Source organism: Sapajus apella, unplaced genomic scaffold (genome assembly GCF_009761245.1).
Source record: "Sapajus apella isolate SASKATOON/1434 unplaced genomic scaffold, GSC_monkey_1.0 scaffold47, whole genome shotgun sequence".
In the NCBI taxonomy this organism is placed as follows: Eukaryota; Metazoa; Chordata; class Mammalia; order Primates; family Cebidae; genus Sapajus; species Sapajus apella.
The window spans coordinates 18,712,081-18,726,844 of record NW_022436987.1 but is presented as its reverse complement, the minus strand read 5'-3'; the positions used below and the strand labels follow the sequence as shown (position 1 = coordinate 18,726,844).

The 14,764-nt window shown below is 36.6% G+C and overlaps 1 non-coding gene across 1 annotated transcript; it reads right to left on the bottom strand.

The window, feature by feature from the left end:
* Window positions 1-10,353: 10,353 nt before the first annotated feature.
* On the bottom strand, window positions 10,354-10,417 carry LOC116525388. The gene has a single exon (XR_004257671.1). It is a non-coding gene; the product is annotated as a small nucleolar RNA SNORD42 (small nucleolar RNA).
* Between the last annotated feature and the right edge of the window lie 4,347 nt (window positions 10,418-14,764).

The following is a 14,764-nucleotide window of genomic DNA, read 5'->3' as shown; positions in this document are numbered from 1 at the left end:
TGCACCAGCCTCCATTGTCCACTAGGTTTCTGCACTCCTAAAATTGGAATATTACCCCCTTTTTGGCTTCTGGTCTTAGGGGGTACTTCTTTGGTAAGGAAAACAGGTGGGATCCTTTAGCCTTATTCAAATTGGTCATGCATTCTTTGCCCGTCAAAATTGTCTGTCCATTGCCGAAAGCTTGGGATTGATTCCTTCCTGAAATAATGGGCAGCAGAGAGGGATGTCCTCCCTGATGAGGTTCATATAGATCATGACTCCTGCTCTGGCTAGCAGGCCCCGCCCTAGTAAGGGAGTGGGGCTTTCTGGCATGATGAGGAAGGCATGGGAGAAGAGTATATCGCCCTGGTTACAGCTTAGGGGCTGGGAGAACTATCTGGAGGCTGCTTGTCCTAGGACTCCACGGACAGTTACAGACTTAGAGGACAACTGTCCAGGGCAGAGGAGTAAAACAGAGAAGCCTGCGGCAGTGTCCAGGAGGAGGTTGACATCCTGGCCCTCTATGGTCAGCTTTACCCAGGGCTCATTGAGGGTGGTGATGTGAGCTGGCACTTGCCCCAGGCACCCTCAGTCCTGCAACTGGGTCATCTGGTCAGACACCTCAGGCCCTGGGAACCTTCGTCCCCTGGGTCAGTGTGCTTTCCAGTGATCCCCTTGGCACAGTGGGCAAGGACGATGTGGTGGTCCATTCCTCTAGTGACAATTTCTCAAAAAATGTCCCTTCAGACCTCACTGGTAACAAGCTTTGCCAGACTGGCAGCTAACCCCAGCCTTTCCCTCATTTGAGCCCCTAGGGTCTGCTTACCTGAGGACCATGACTAAGAGAGCAGCTTTCCTCTGTTCTCTCCTGTTCCGTTTAGACTGTTCCTCCTGGTGTCTATTATAAAACACCGAGGTTGCCAGGTTCAGTAATGATTCTAGACTCTGTTCTGGCTCCAAGGCCAGCTTCTGGAGCTTCCTCCTAATATCTGCTGCTGACTGTGTAATAAACTTGTACTTTAGTATTAACTGACCCTCGATGGAGTCTGATGACAAGGGAGTATACTTTCTTAAGGCCTCCTACAATCACTCAAAGAAAGCTGTTGGATTTTCTTCCTTTCCCTGAGTTGTGGTGGATAACCTTGCATAGTTCGTGAGCTTTATTCTAGTTTACCTTAATCCTTCAAGTATGCAGATCAGGAAATGCCTACAGCTCCAGTCCCCCTGTTCTGAATCAGGATCCCAGTGAGTGTCCATGCTAGGGACTGCTTGTTTACCTATAGGAAATTGATCCTTTTCTTCTGGTGTCACTAGGTCATGTACTTGATTAAGGTACCAGGTGTCCCCAAACTCTTGAGCTGCTGCTAGAGCATCCTCTCTCATTGCTGGTTAGAGTTTGATTAAGCAATAGCATGATATCTTTCCAATTTAATCCGAAGGACTGACCCAGGCCTTGCAGAACATCTATATACTTGTCTGGGTCATCTGAAAACTTTCCTAAGTCCACCTTAATTTGCTTTAAGTCAGAAAGTGAAAAGGGTGTGTGCACCTTGGTCAGGCCAAATTCTCCTCCTACTGCCTGTAGGGGGCAGAGTCTGGGCATCCTGGTAGCCTGAGATGCCTTGACAGTCTCAGCCTTCCCCAGCTCCTGTTGGGGTATAGGGGCTGCGGAGCCCTGGTTGGCATTGGTGGAGGTAGAAGCCACAGGGAGTCCCAAATGTGGAGGTAGTCCTGAGGGGGGCTTAGTAGGATATGGGGAACAGGCATGACAGAGCTGAGCCTTATTCCTTAGAGAAAAGAAAAGTTGCACATAGGGGACCTCAAACCGTTTACCCTTGCTTTTACAAAACAGGTCTAACTGTAGAATAGCATCATAATCTATACTTCCCTTAGGAGGCCAGGTTTTTTCACTTGGCAGGGGTACTTCGGCCATGCTGTTCGGGAGAGAAAAATGAACCACTTCTTTTTCAAAGATCCTGTGGCAAATTGGTCCGAATTCTCCAGGATACATTTTAATGGTAACTTCATTTTGGGAAGAGTAGCACCCATCTGAAATTGAACACAAGGGATACCTGTATCCCTGGTTATTAATTGCAATTGATTGATCTGAGGCATCCCTCAGGGCACTGGATCTGGGGTGTCCCCCAGTCAGTACTTCATCATTTCCATATGTCCAAGATGGATGATCATCTTTGGGCCTTGCATGTGCTGGGCTTAATCATGAACCAGCACCATGGGTACTCATGCTCAATGTCTGCATGCCTTTAGTGACCACCATAAAGACATGTGGACTGCTGGGATGGGTGGTTCATACAAGCGTGTCCCTGAACCAGGCCAGTGAGGCTAGGGAGATGGGTACTAATATTCCCTGGCAAAAGTCTAATTTACATAGGCCAGATTATAAAACTGCCCTAGGGGGGTAAACTTCTAGGGAGGGACCTCAAAGCACACAATTTAAAGAAGGTGGGGCTGTGTGGCTGAGGCCAGAACAATGCCCTCAGGACCTGGGCCTCCTCCCCCACCCCATTTTTCATTATAGGAAAATGCTAGGACCCAGTTTGACTATGATATTTTAGATGGAGAATTTCTGTCATAGAGAGAGCCAATCCCAAGCAAGACAAATTGTACACAAAACACAAAGTCCCATAGACTTCAGCTTCTGGATTCCCCAGAAGGTTCCCCCACTCAAGACTGTTTCCACTGGGAGCTTGAACTAAGGTGACCCTACAGCTTCTAGCCCTGTGTCCTAACCCACTGTGCTAACAGGCAGTTTCTTCCACAAGAAGGCTGGGGAGGAGTTTGCCTTTCTGAAATCTGCACCCAGGTGTGGGCCTGAAAGCCTGGGCAGGGCTTGCAACCAATGGCTGTTTTTCACTTCAGCTGCTGGCTACTTACAATGTGCTGAAAGAAAAACTGCTTGCTACTATGAGTTTGAAAGTCAGATGCGCTCCTGTTTGGGCACCTCTGTAAACTGCTACCTTTGACTAGGGACGCCGCAGAGACTGGCTGAGCTGTGTGCCAGGCTGCTGTGTTCCCCAGTCCCATGCAGACCCAGGCCATACCTTGGCCCCTTCCCGCTATTTTTCTCCCATCCGCAGCACCAGCAACTGCTGCTGCTGTGCGCACCAGGCTCCGCCCAATTTCTGCAGCTGGTGTCTGCCTGCCTCCCACAGGTAACTTGGCCCAGTGATGCGACTCAGTGATGCAGCAGAGAGAGAGAGAGAGGACCTGTTTGGAAAAAAGAACTGCACCTTTAAGTACCACCTAAAGACAGGTTGGGGCCTGCATCAGCGACCAGGCCTTGCTGAGCCCTGCCCCCACAGCCCAGTGGGGCTGGTCTTGGTGTTTCCTTAAAGCAGCAGGGCAGATTTTAGCAAGTGAGACCACTCCAAAGTAACAGTCTCTTATGCCGTACCTTCTCCTGGCTGGTTCTCCAATGCTATGACCAGGTTCCAGGACCCAAGGGAGGCTCAGCTCTCTCCCCTATGGGCTGTGTTCTTCCAGGCTTTTGGTCCCACACTCACCCAAGAATGGGAGAGAGGACCCCGCTGGGTGCAGTGCACTCATAATTAAATATTGGACACCAAAGAGTTTTGCAGAAATTGATTTATTTAGGCAGAGAGAGAAGAAAAGGAGAAAGAAATGAATAGAGAGAAAAGCAGCTCCCACATGGTCATTGAAGGGGGTTCAGAGGAGTCTGCACTGAGGTGGGGGAAGGGGACTTTTAACCTGGGAGAAATTTCAGCCCCATTCAATTTTTATGTTCTATGAAAGGAATTTCTTTAAACTTCTGCTGGAGTGATTGATCTTTGATTTTTTTCTGTGTGCAGAAGTTAAACCAAGACCTCTTAAGATCCCGGATGGAGAGGTGGATGGAGGTATGGCATTGGGAAGTTCTGGCCTTTGAAACTACGCCCCCTTGTGGACCAGGAAGAGAATACATTTTCTCCCCATGACCCAGGTAAGAAGTGACAAGTTCTCAGATTAAAGTAGTGGAGTATATTGTAAATCCAGCAAGGCTGACCAAAAAAAAAAAAGAAAGAAAAAGAAAAAGTAGTGGAGTAAAAATCAAATGTTTAATAAAGTATCCAATACTTTTTGGTGCATGGAGATTTCAAAGTTGACTACTGGCTTTTAAATTTGTACAGTGACATTGAGTGATATAGAAAAGAGTGGAAGAGAGCCAGGTTTTCAGGGAAATGGTTTAGTTTAACAATATTTCATTTATATGCATTTGAAGTGGAAATATTTGATCCTTGGGTGGAAATATCAATTAAATCGTTGGATGGTTGGGTTTGGAACTCAGTTAAACTCTGGAAATCAAATTTATGAGTAATCAGTATATAGCTGACAATCAAAGCTATGAACAAGGTTGAGATTACCATTGAATTAGGAAATAAAATGAACACCTTTCCACCTGTGAAAAGGAGAGAAATTGAGCAGAAACCAGATTCAAGAAAGATTTGTGTGCCTGCATTTACACATATACAAGGTATGTTTAATTTAGTTGACCTTTGAGTATATTTAAATGTTTACTGGGTGAAATTTTAGGTTAAAAAAAGGAATCTCAATATTGTACCAGAAGAGACAAAAATGAATAAAAATCTAAATTTCCAAATTATTTTAACCCACAATGCAGACTAGAAATTCATAAATTATCTAACTCTACCTTAACTTTTAATGCTGTGTTTTTTATTCTAGAAATGATTCCACTTTACATGATTCAACTGTTTATTTTTCTTCATTGAATGAGACATTTACAATGCTATTGTAAATTTTAATTTTTCATGCATGGGCAAATAAAAGGTAGATTTTAGAAAGTAGTTTGTGTCACATAATTAAAGGCTATTTTTAAGTTTCTTGGTTAGGAATTTGTTCAATTTATGTCTTTTGCAAACCATATGCAAATATGAAGTAAGATTTCAAGTTTGTTTGCATACCACATGCAAATAAATGCTATTAGTTTTCTTGATCACATAAATTGGCATAGAGAAGTATTCTACAAGATTCTCTTATTAAAACACTGTTGACAATTATGTAGCTAAAAGTTTCTATCAAATATGTTTTTACTGTGTTAAATATAGGTCTTTGAGTATATGTCAGTCACCTTTAAAATAAAGTTGTATGTAAAGGCGGCAGCAGTGTTATTAGTAGCCAAACCTTATCCATTTCTTAAACAGTCATATTTAACTCCAGTATTACTTTCATTTTATTTTATGAATGTAAGATGGCTATTCCCGTGATACCAACTTTTCCCAAAGTTTTGTTCTTCCAAATGTAGTATACTATTCAAGGTAAAAGGCCTCACCTAAAGTCATAGGTTTCAGTTCCTTTCTTCCCATTTCCCTAACTCACAGTTTCATCTTAGATATGGCACTTACTGTTTCTGAACTCTGTTTTCTCATATACAATATAAGAGGAGAAAGGATTGTATATATACTACATGCTTTCTAAACTCCCTTTAGTTCTATTAGTCAACACACAATTTCTTCTAAGTCCATAGTCCTTATTGTTAGTGTCTTGGCAAGGATTAAGGAAATAATCTCCAGAGTTAATGCTGACCATTAGTAAGATTGTTAATGCCTTTGTTTTCAGGAATAAAAGTCTGTTTATGCTCTTTTAGTTAATCCTTTTTTTTTTTTTTTTTGGAGATTGCTTAACATTTTCTACAGTGAAAATTTTGTTGCATAATTCATTCTACTTTCTGGAAATCAGTGCATACATTAAGCACCCTTCAGTTAGTTTTCTAGGGCTGCCATAATAAATTACCAGCCACTGGGTTGCTTAAAACAATAGATTACAAACCATTCACACATTTCTAGAGACTAAGCCTGAAAGATAGTTGTAACAGGATTATGCTGTCTCTGAAGGTTGTAGGCATTCTCTCTATTTGCTTTAACATCTTTTGTTATATGAATAGGCCAGAGATTTTTCAAATAATCAAATTCTTGTTTCTTTTTATTTAATAACCTGTTACTCAATTTAAGTTTCTCTGCTCTCATTTTACTAATAGCAGCAAAGAGAACACATAATATATTTTTCACACATTGCTTGGAAATCTTATCAACTAAATACCCAAATTTTAATTTTTACCCAACACTGGATATTAATTCAGCCAAGCTTTCTGAAACTTTTTAACAAGGATCACCTCTTCTCCAATGTCCAATAACATGCTACTCATTTCTTTCTGAGAGCTCACCAGAAGCACCATTAATGTTTGTATTTCTACAAACATACTACTGTTCACAATGATATATGTAGTCCCTAAGACAATGGGAACTTTCCCTATCTTCTTCACTTCCAACTGAGGCCTTACCAAAATTGCCTTTAATGGTTATATTTCTAACAACAATTTCATCAACGCAATATATACTTTTTCTAGCATGCATCTCAAAATTCTTTCAGTCTTTGCCATTACCAAATGCCAAAACCAATTAACCATGTTTAGGTATTTTTTACAATAGTACCCACCACTGTTACCAAAATCTGTATTTGTTTCTTGGGGCTTCCATAACAAAGTACCACAAAGCAGGTGTTTTAAGACAATAAAAGTGTATTCTGTCACATTAGTGGAAACTAAAAGTCTTAAGTCAAGGTGTCAGCATGGCCAGGCTCCTTATATAAGTCCTATGGAAGAATTTCTCTTTCCTCTTCAGTTATTCATGGCTCTTAGCAGTCTTTGGCTTTTCATGATTTCAAGATTTGGAAACTTTATGGTGAGAGTTTAGTTGAATTTACTTTGTTTATATTTCTGTATTAAAATATCATCTTATTTACGTGAACAAACTTAGATATAAACTTATAAAAATAAAGCCAAAATGCAGAAGTTTCTTCACTTAGATATTCTGAAATAAATCAAAACTAAGAATAGCATACTCACATTTCATAGTGAAAATTTCACCATTTACCACCCATATTTTTGTGTTATGATTCACAGGAATTATGCAATTTGTTTTGAAGATAGTTTTTAAACTCGTTCACTAAAAACAAACAAATGAATAAACTGATAAGCCTTAAACTGTGTTATTAAAGGAATAGTACCTGGTTGATGCTTCATCTCTTCCTTGAATATAATTTTACTTTCTTGGTTATCTTATTATTATATTTTTTCTAGTCTTAGGAATCTTCTTCTTAATTGGAGGATGTTCTCAGTTATTACTTATGTATTTGCTTCTAGTGAAGGCTTTTAAGAACCCAGTCCCTTTCTACAGGTGTCTTTCCTTAACTGCTAGTTATTTTCTGCTTGGTGTGCTTGTTATTAAGGTTGAATTAATGTTACTAGCACATTTCCTTCCCTCTTTCCTTCAATTCTAGTTCTGAGATGGTACTCATAAGTCCTTCTACTGGACCTAGTAATTGGGTACCCCACTGATTCTGGGGATAGACTACATACTGCTTTACTATTCCATTTGTTTATAACAATAAAAAGAGACTCAATCTTCTGTTGAGGAGTGCTGAATATCTGTGTTGCCTCACAGGTTTTATTGTTTTTCAACCTGTTTGTTCTCATTCTTGTCTCAGATGCTAGGTCTTTTTTTTTCCTACCCAAATATTGCTGAGTAAAATTACATTGCCTATTTCCAAAGTCCTAAATATAATACCTGATTATCTGAATTACTCCCCATAATTATTTCTTATGTAAGAGGATCCTTGAGTCAGTTTTTTATTTTTATTTTATTTTTATTTTTTTTAACCTACTGTGAATACAATACTTTGGGATTTTGGTCTCGTCATTAGCAGATTTTATAACTGTGAATTAAATAATTTTTATTTCCTCAAGCACAATCTCACTCCAACCTTGGTTCCTGTATGCATTATGCATTTTCAATGTATTATTTCAATATATAGGATGTTAACTATTAAAATGTAACAAAGAAAAGTTGGGTTTTCTTTGCTGAGAAGTAAGACAAAGCCAGAAAGGAGTCCCAGGTTTTTTCTTTTGTACAGACACATGCAGTTAAAGAAAGCAGTTTCATCTCAGCAGAATTTATGCATTTTTCTTAACTAACACTCACACTCATTGAACTATTCAATATTTTACTAAGGTCAAGCTCCACAGAAACTTTTTGTCCTGAAAGAGTTTATTTTAGCATATATATTTAAGTCTCAACCCCAAGATATCCTAGGAAGTAAGTTAGCAAATGAATAGCGTTGGTTATTTTTATAATCACTTCTCATAATGTGGTCTCTGGATCTGCAGTATATGCAATTTGTTGAAAATGCAAATCCCAAGACCCACCTCCAGACTTACTAAATCAGGAAATCTTCAGAGTAGAGCCCAGAAATGTGCGTTTTGACAAGCTGTGTTAGCCAAGGAAATGTGCTGCTCGGATCTCCTGCTGCAGAAGCAGGGTTAACTCATGGCCTCAACTGTTCTGCTTTTGGATTTGGACTCACTTTTGCATAAAGACTGCTCCTAGCCAATGACTGAGTAGAGCAGGTGTACTAAAGGAGGCAGAATTCTGCAAGATGCAAGACCTTAAACAGACAATTTTGGCCCACTGTAATACTTTTGCCAAAGCATTTCAAGAACTGTGCTATCTATCGTCTGAGACCCTTCATATCAAATACCCGCCTCCTCTCACTGGAGCCACTCTTACATCTTAGTCTGAATGCTTTCTGCCCTCTTCGACTCTCTCTTCTTCATCTGTATAGCCATTTTCTGCAACGTCTATCTTGTGCCTAAAATTTCATTTTAACATCAGTTCACTAGAAGACCCTAATAAACCCAAGTAATACCAGGAATGCTGCAAGAAACAGGAGGTATACATGGATATTTTGGAGAACTAAAACTGACACTCAATCTTCTCAGATATTCTGATGCACATTAAAATTTGAAAACCAGTGCTACAGCTCTTTTCCATTTTCAATGTAGCTATCAGCATTTAGTAGATCACAGTTCTTATATTGAGGAAATTATCAAGTGCTTTAACCTTGTGTGTATCACTTCTTAGAGGCTAGCTGAATTCAAGGTAAAATTGACAAAAACAACATTTAACTATCTTAATGAAATTTCTAATTAAACTTAAGAACAAAGAAAACTGAAACTACTATCTAGTAAAAAGACACATACTGCTGCAGAAACATTGTAGATGACAAAGACAATAAACCAAGATAGAAAATAGCTCATTGAGAATAAGTGAATTCTGTGGAATAATGAAAAAAGTGTATTCTTGTTTTAATTTTTTAGTTGAACAACTTCATACTTTTGTATGATCTTCCAAAAGCTTATTATTCTGGTTCTTTATTTATTATATTACTCAGGTTATTGCATCCACAATAAGGCAACCACCATAATTATGCAGCATTCTAAGTGGGGACACATTCTATAGACAAGCCCTGGAATGATTGATCATTGACTAAAGGTGAACACTTGGAATGAGTAGATTGTGTGATGCTCAGGAGTGAGCACAGTACCAGACAGGAAGTTCTTAAGCCCTTGCCCACTCTTTCTTTCTACTCTAGTGCTCCCTAGTGTCTACTGGTTAACATCTTTATGTCCATGAGAACCGAATGTTCAGCTCCTACTTATAAGGGAGATATATGGTATTCCGTTTTCTATTCCTGTGTTAATACGCTTAAGACAATGGCCTCCAGCTACACCCATGTTGCTACAAAGAACGTAATTTCTTTCTCCTTATGGCTGCATTGTATTCCATGGTGTCATGAAACCCATTTTCTTCATTGAATCCACCATTGAGAGACACTTAAGTTGTCTTCATGTCTTTGCTATTGTTGAATAGTGCTGTGAGAAGCATATGGGTGTAGATGTCCTTTTCACAGAATAATTTAATTTCTTTTATATATATACTCAATAATGGGATTGCTGGGTTCAATGGTAGTTCTGTTTTAAGTTCTTTAAGAAATCTCCAAATTGCTTTCCACAGTGGCTAATTTACATTCACACCAAAAATTTATAAGCATTTCCTTTCCTCTGCAGCCTTGCCAGCATCTGGTATTTTTTGACTTTTTAATAATAGCTGTTATGATGGGTTTAAGATGCTATCTCATTGTGGTTTTGATTTGCATTTCTCTAATTTCTCTAGTGATGTGGAGAATTTCTTCATATGTTTGTCATTTGTCTGTCTTCTTTTGAGAAGTGTCTGCTTATGTGTTTTGCTCACATTTTAATGAGGTTGACTTTTTTCTTTTCTTTTTTTTATTGGTGAAAAGATATATATATATTTAGAATTAGCCAGCTGGACTCGATTTAGATGATCCCAATTTTGTTGGCAACATCCAAAGCATTGTAATCAGAAGCCAGTCGAACATATGTCTTCTTCTTTCTATCAGGCCTGGGGTAGAGAAGGAAGCCTTAATCCCTGCCACCTTCACTGCCCACACATCCTCCCCCGCTCCTCCCCCAGTCCTCTGGTACTTCAGTGGTTCCTTTGTTCATGTCATTCCTTTCCAACAATGATTTTTCCATCATTAGCTTTTTTCTTGTTTAATTATTTAAGTTCCTTACAAATTCTGGATATTAGACCTTTGTCATATGCAGAGGTTGTGAATATTTTCTCTCATTCTGTGAGTTGTCTATTTGCTCTGTTTATAGTTTCTTCTGCTCTGCAGATGCTCTAAGTCTCATCGGTCAATTCTTGTTTATAGCAGTTGCTTTTGAGCACTTAGCCATAAATTACTTCCCAAGGCCATTGCCCAGAGTGGTGTTTCTTAGTTTTTCTTCTAGGATTCTTATAGTTTAAGATCTTACATTTAAATATTTACTCCATCTTGAGTTAATTTTTGTATATGGTAAAATATGGCTGTTAGGTGTGCAACTTTATTTCTAGCTTCTCTATTTTGTTTCATTGGCTGATGTGTTTTTGGACCAGTACCATGCTGTTTTGGACATTATAAACTTATAGTATTAGTTTGGGTTCCAGTGATGTGATGCCTCCAGCTTTGTTTTTTTTTTTGTTTTTTTGTTTTTTTTTTTCTGCTTAAGCTTTGGTTATTTGAGCTTGTCTTGATTCCACATGAATTTTAGAATGATTCTTTTCTAATTCTATAAAAGTGACATTGGTAGTTTGGTATGAATAGCATTGAATCTGTAAATTGCTTTGGGAAGAGAGGCCCTTTTAATGATATCGATTCTCCCAATCCATGAGCATGAAATGTTTTTCCATTTATTTGTGTCATCTATGATCTTTCAGCAGTGTTTTGTAGCTCTTCTTGTAGAGCCTTGGTTAGATGTATTTCTAGGTTGTTTGTGGGGGAGGGGGGAGGTAGGCTTTATCTGGCTCCTAGCTTGAAAGTTATTGCTCTATAGAACTGACTTTTTACATTGGTTTTTGTATCCAGAAACTTCACCAAAGTCTTTTATCCATCCCAGGAGCTTGTGGTAGAGATTGTAGAGTATAAATTTATATTGTCAGTGAAGAACATAGTCTGAATTCTTTTCCTATTTGGTTGCCTTTTATTTCTTTCTCTTGCCTGATTGCTGTGTCAAGGACTTAGAGTAGTATGTTGAATAAAAATGGCGAGAGTGAGCATACTTGTTCCAGTGAATGAAGGGAATGCTTCTAGCTTTTGCCCATTCAGTATGATATTAGCTATGGGTTTGCCATAAATTGCTTTTATTATTTTGAGGTATGCTCCTTCAATATCTAGTTTGCTGAGGGTTTTTAACATGAAGGGATGTTGGATTCAATCAAAAGCTTTTTCCACATCTATCGAGATGATATGTTTCCTGTTTTTAATTGTTTATATGATAAATCATATTTATTGATTTGTGTATGTTGAACCAACCTTATATCCCAGGAATAAAGTCTATTTGTTGGGAATTAATTTTTGATATGCTACTGGATTTTATTTGCTAGTACTTTGTTGAGGATTTTTGTGTCCATGTTTGTCAGAGATATTGACCTGTAGTTTTTTTTTCCTTTTTTTGATTTTTCTTTTTCAAGTTTTCATATCAGAGTGATGCTGGCTTCATAGAATGAGTGTGGGAAGAGTCCTTCCTCCTTAATTTTTTGAAGTAGTTTCACTAGAATTGGTACCAGCTCTTTTTTGTGTATCTTGTAAAATTTGAATATGACTGCATCTTGTCTGGGACTTATTTTGGTTTATAAGTTTTATTGCCAATTCAATCTCAGAACATGATAATCTTCTGTTCAGGTTTCAACTTCTTCCTGATTTATATTTATATTTATATTTATAGAGGTTTATTTACTTTTCTCCAGATTTTCTAGTTTGTGTGAATAGAGGTGTTAATAGTCCCTGAAGATCTTTTATATTTCTGTGGGATTGGTTGTAAAGTCACCTTTGTTGTTTCTAATTGTGCAGATTTGAAACTTCTTTTCTTTGTTAATGTAGCTAATAATCAATTTATCCTTTCTAAAAAAGCAACTTTTGATTTCATTTATTCATTTTATGGATTTTGTTTTGGTCTTAATTGCATTCTCTTATTTCCTAATTTTAGTTTTTTATTTCCTTCTGCTAGCCTTGGGGTTGTTTTTGTTTTTGCTTTTTAGTTTCTCTACATAACAATATTAGATAATTAATTTGAGATCTTTCTAATTTTTTGTGATAGGTATTTAGTACTATAAACTTTCTTCTTAACACTGCTATGACTACATCCTAGAGATTTTGGTATGTTGTATCTCTGTTTTCATTTATTTCAAAATCTCTTTTGTTTCTGACTTGTGTTGTTTACCCAAAAGGCACTCCAGAGCAAGTTGTTTAATTTCCATGTTATTGTGTGATTTTGGAGATCTTTTTGGCATTGATTTTTACTTTGATTCCACTATGGTCTGATAGTATGATGGTATAATTTCAATTTTTTTGAATTTATTGAGACTCATTGTATGGTCTATGTGGTCGACCATGGTCTGGGTGCAGATGAGAAGTTGTATGCTCTACAGTTGATGGGTTAAGTATTCTGTAGACGTATATTAGGTGGAATTGGTCATATGTCAAATTTAAGTCTAGATTTTTGCCATTAGTTTTCTGACTCAATATGTTTAACACTGTCAGTGTGTTGAAATCCCTTACTAGTATTGTGTGCCTTTCTAAGTTTTTCTTGAGTCTAGAAGTACTTGTTTTATGAATCTGTGAGCTCCAGTATTTGGCAAGTATATATTTAAGATAGTTAAGTCTTCTTGTTGAACTGAATATTTTATTATTATGTAATACTTTTCTCTGTCTCTTTTTACTGTTGTTGGTTTAAAGTTTGCTTACTCTGATATATGCCTTTAAAATGTTTTCTTCAATGTTGACCTTGGACAGTCTGGTGACTATATTCCTTGGTGATGTTTAATATATATAATATCTCAAAGTGTTCTCTAGATTTTTTTTGTATTTGATGTATACTTTTCTAGGAAGATTAGAGAAATTTTCTTGAATTATTCTCTCAAATATGTTTCCTAAATTGTTTACTTTTTCTCCTGTCAGAAATGCCAGTAATTCACAGATTTGGTCATTTTCCATAATCCCATAATTCTCAATAACTTTGTTAATTTTTAAAATTCTTTTTTCTTTATTTTTGCTTAACTAGATTAGTTTGAAAGACTAATCTTTAAGCTCAGCAATTCTTTACTCTGCTTGTTCTGGTCTATTGATAAAGCTTTCATTTGTATCTTGAAATTTCTTAAGTGAGTTTTTCAATTCTAGAAGCTCTTTTTAATTCCAGACATTCATCTTTTCTTCTCAGATGTTTATTTATTCCATCATTTCCTGAATTTCTTTAGAAATCTCTTTGTGTAGATTTTTAACCTTTTCTTGGATCTCTTTGTGCTCCCCTACAACAATTCTGGTGGATTTCCATTTTTCTTTTCACGGAATTGAGCTTTATTCACTACCTTGCTATTTCCAAGCATGCTAAAAGCCTTTAATTCATTATCTTTGAATAAAAAAATATTTTTTTCCCACATTAGAATTTATTACATCATCTTAGTTAACCCTTACCATTTTTTGTTTTGTTTTACAGCTTTATATTTGCACTTTTTAAAATTTTTAATTAATTTCTTATGCAAAAATTTGACTGAATAACTCACTTAAGGCACATTTTTAAAAATAAAACCAGGTTTACTTTATTAAATGTATTTGAATAAATGTTGGATTTTCAAAATATATTTAATAGAATTTGTCAATTGTATCCTATATCTCAATCCTGACCTCCCTAAATTATATAAAATTATCAAATCAATTTTGAAAAGAAGTAAAGCATAAAAACTAAGAGTTTAAGGATCTAATTTTATATTTACATCCTCACTGTCACTTATTGCAAATGCTGTCAGACTTTTTAAGTCAATTTTTCTCATACATGTTAATGGAATAATGTCAGTATATATACTGAAAACTTTCTTATTTTAATACTATCCCTGCAGAAAGTTTGTGAATTAATTGAAAATCAGATAAGTGAAAAATAATATTTTAAAGTGATAATACATGTCTGAAATAAAATATATTAACTTAAAACACATAAATGTGTCCCAATATCAGTAAATGGTACTTGAACTAGGTTCTGATAAATGATGTTCTAAGGTTTTCATTTAATAAACCATAGACATAATGTGTTCTCTGCTGGAAATAAAGGCACTGTGAAGCAATATGAAAGATAATTTTTTTAGAGTATGACTTTCTATCAATCATATATGTTTGCTTCTCCTATGTTTTCTTGACAAAATTTTTATGTATCTCTTTTATTTATTGAGTCTGTTAAATATGTTGAGAAAAGTTTTCATATTGAAAATTTATACTTTATAATATTTATTCCTTTAACTTTTTAATTTTATTTTTTATTTCTTTTCTTTTCTTTCTTTCTTTTTTTTTTTTTTTTTTTTTG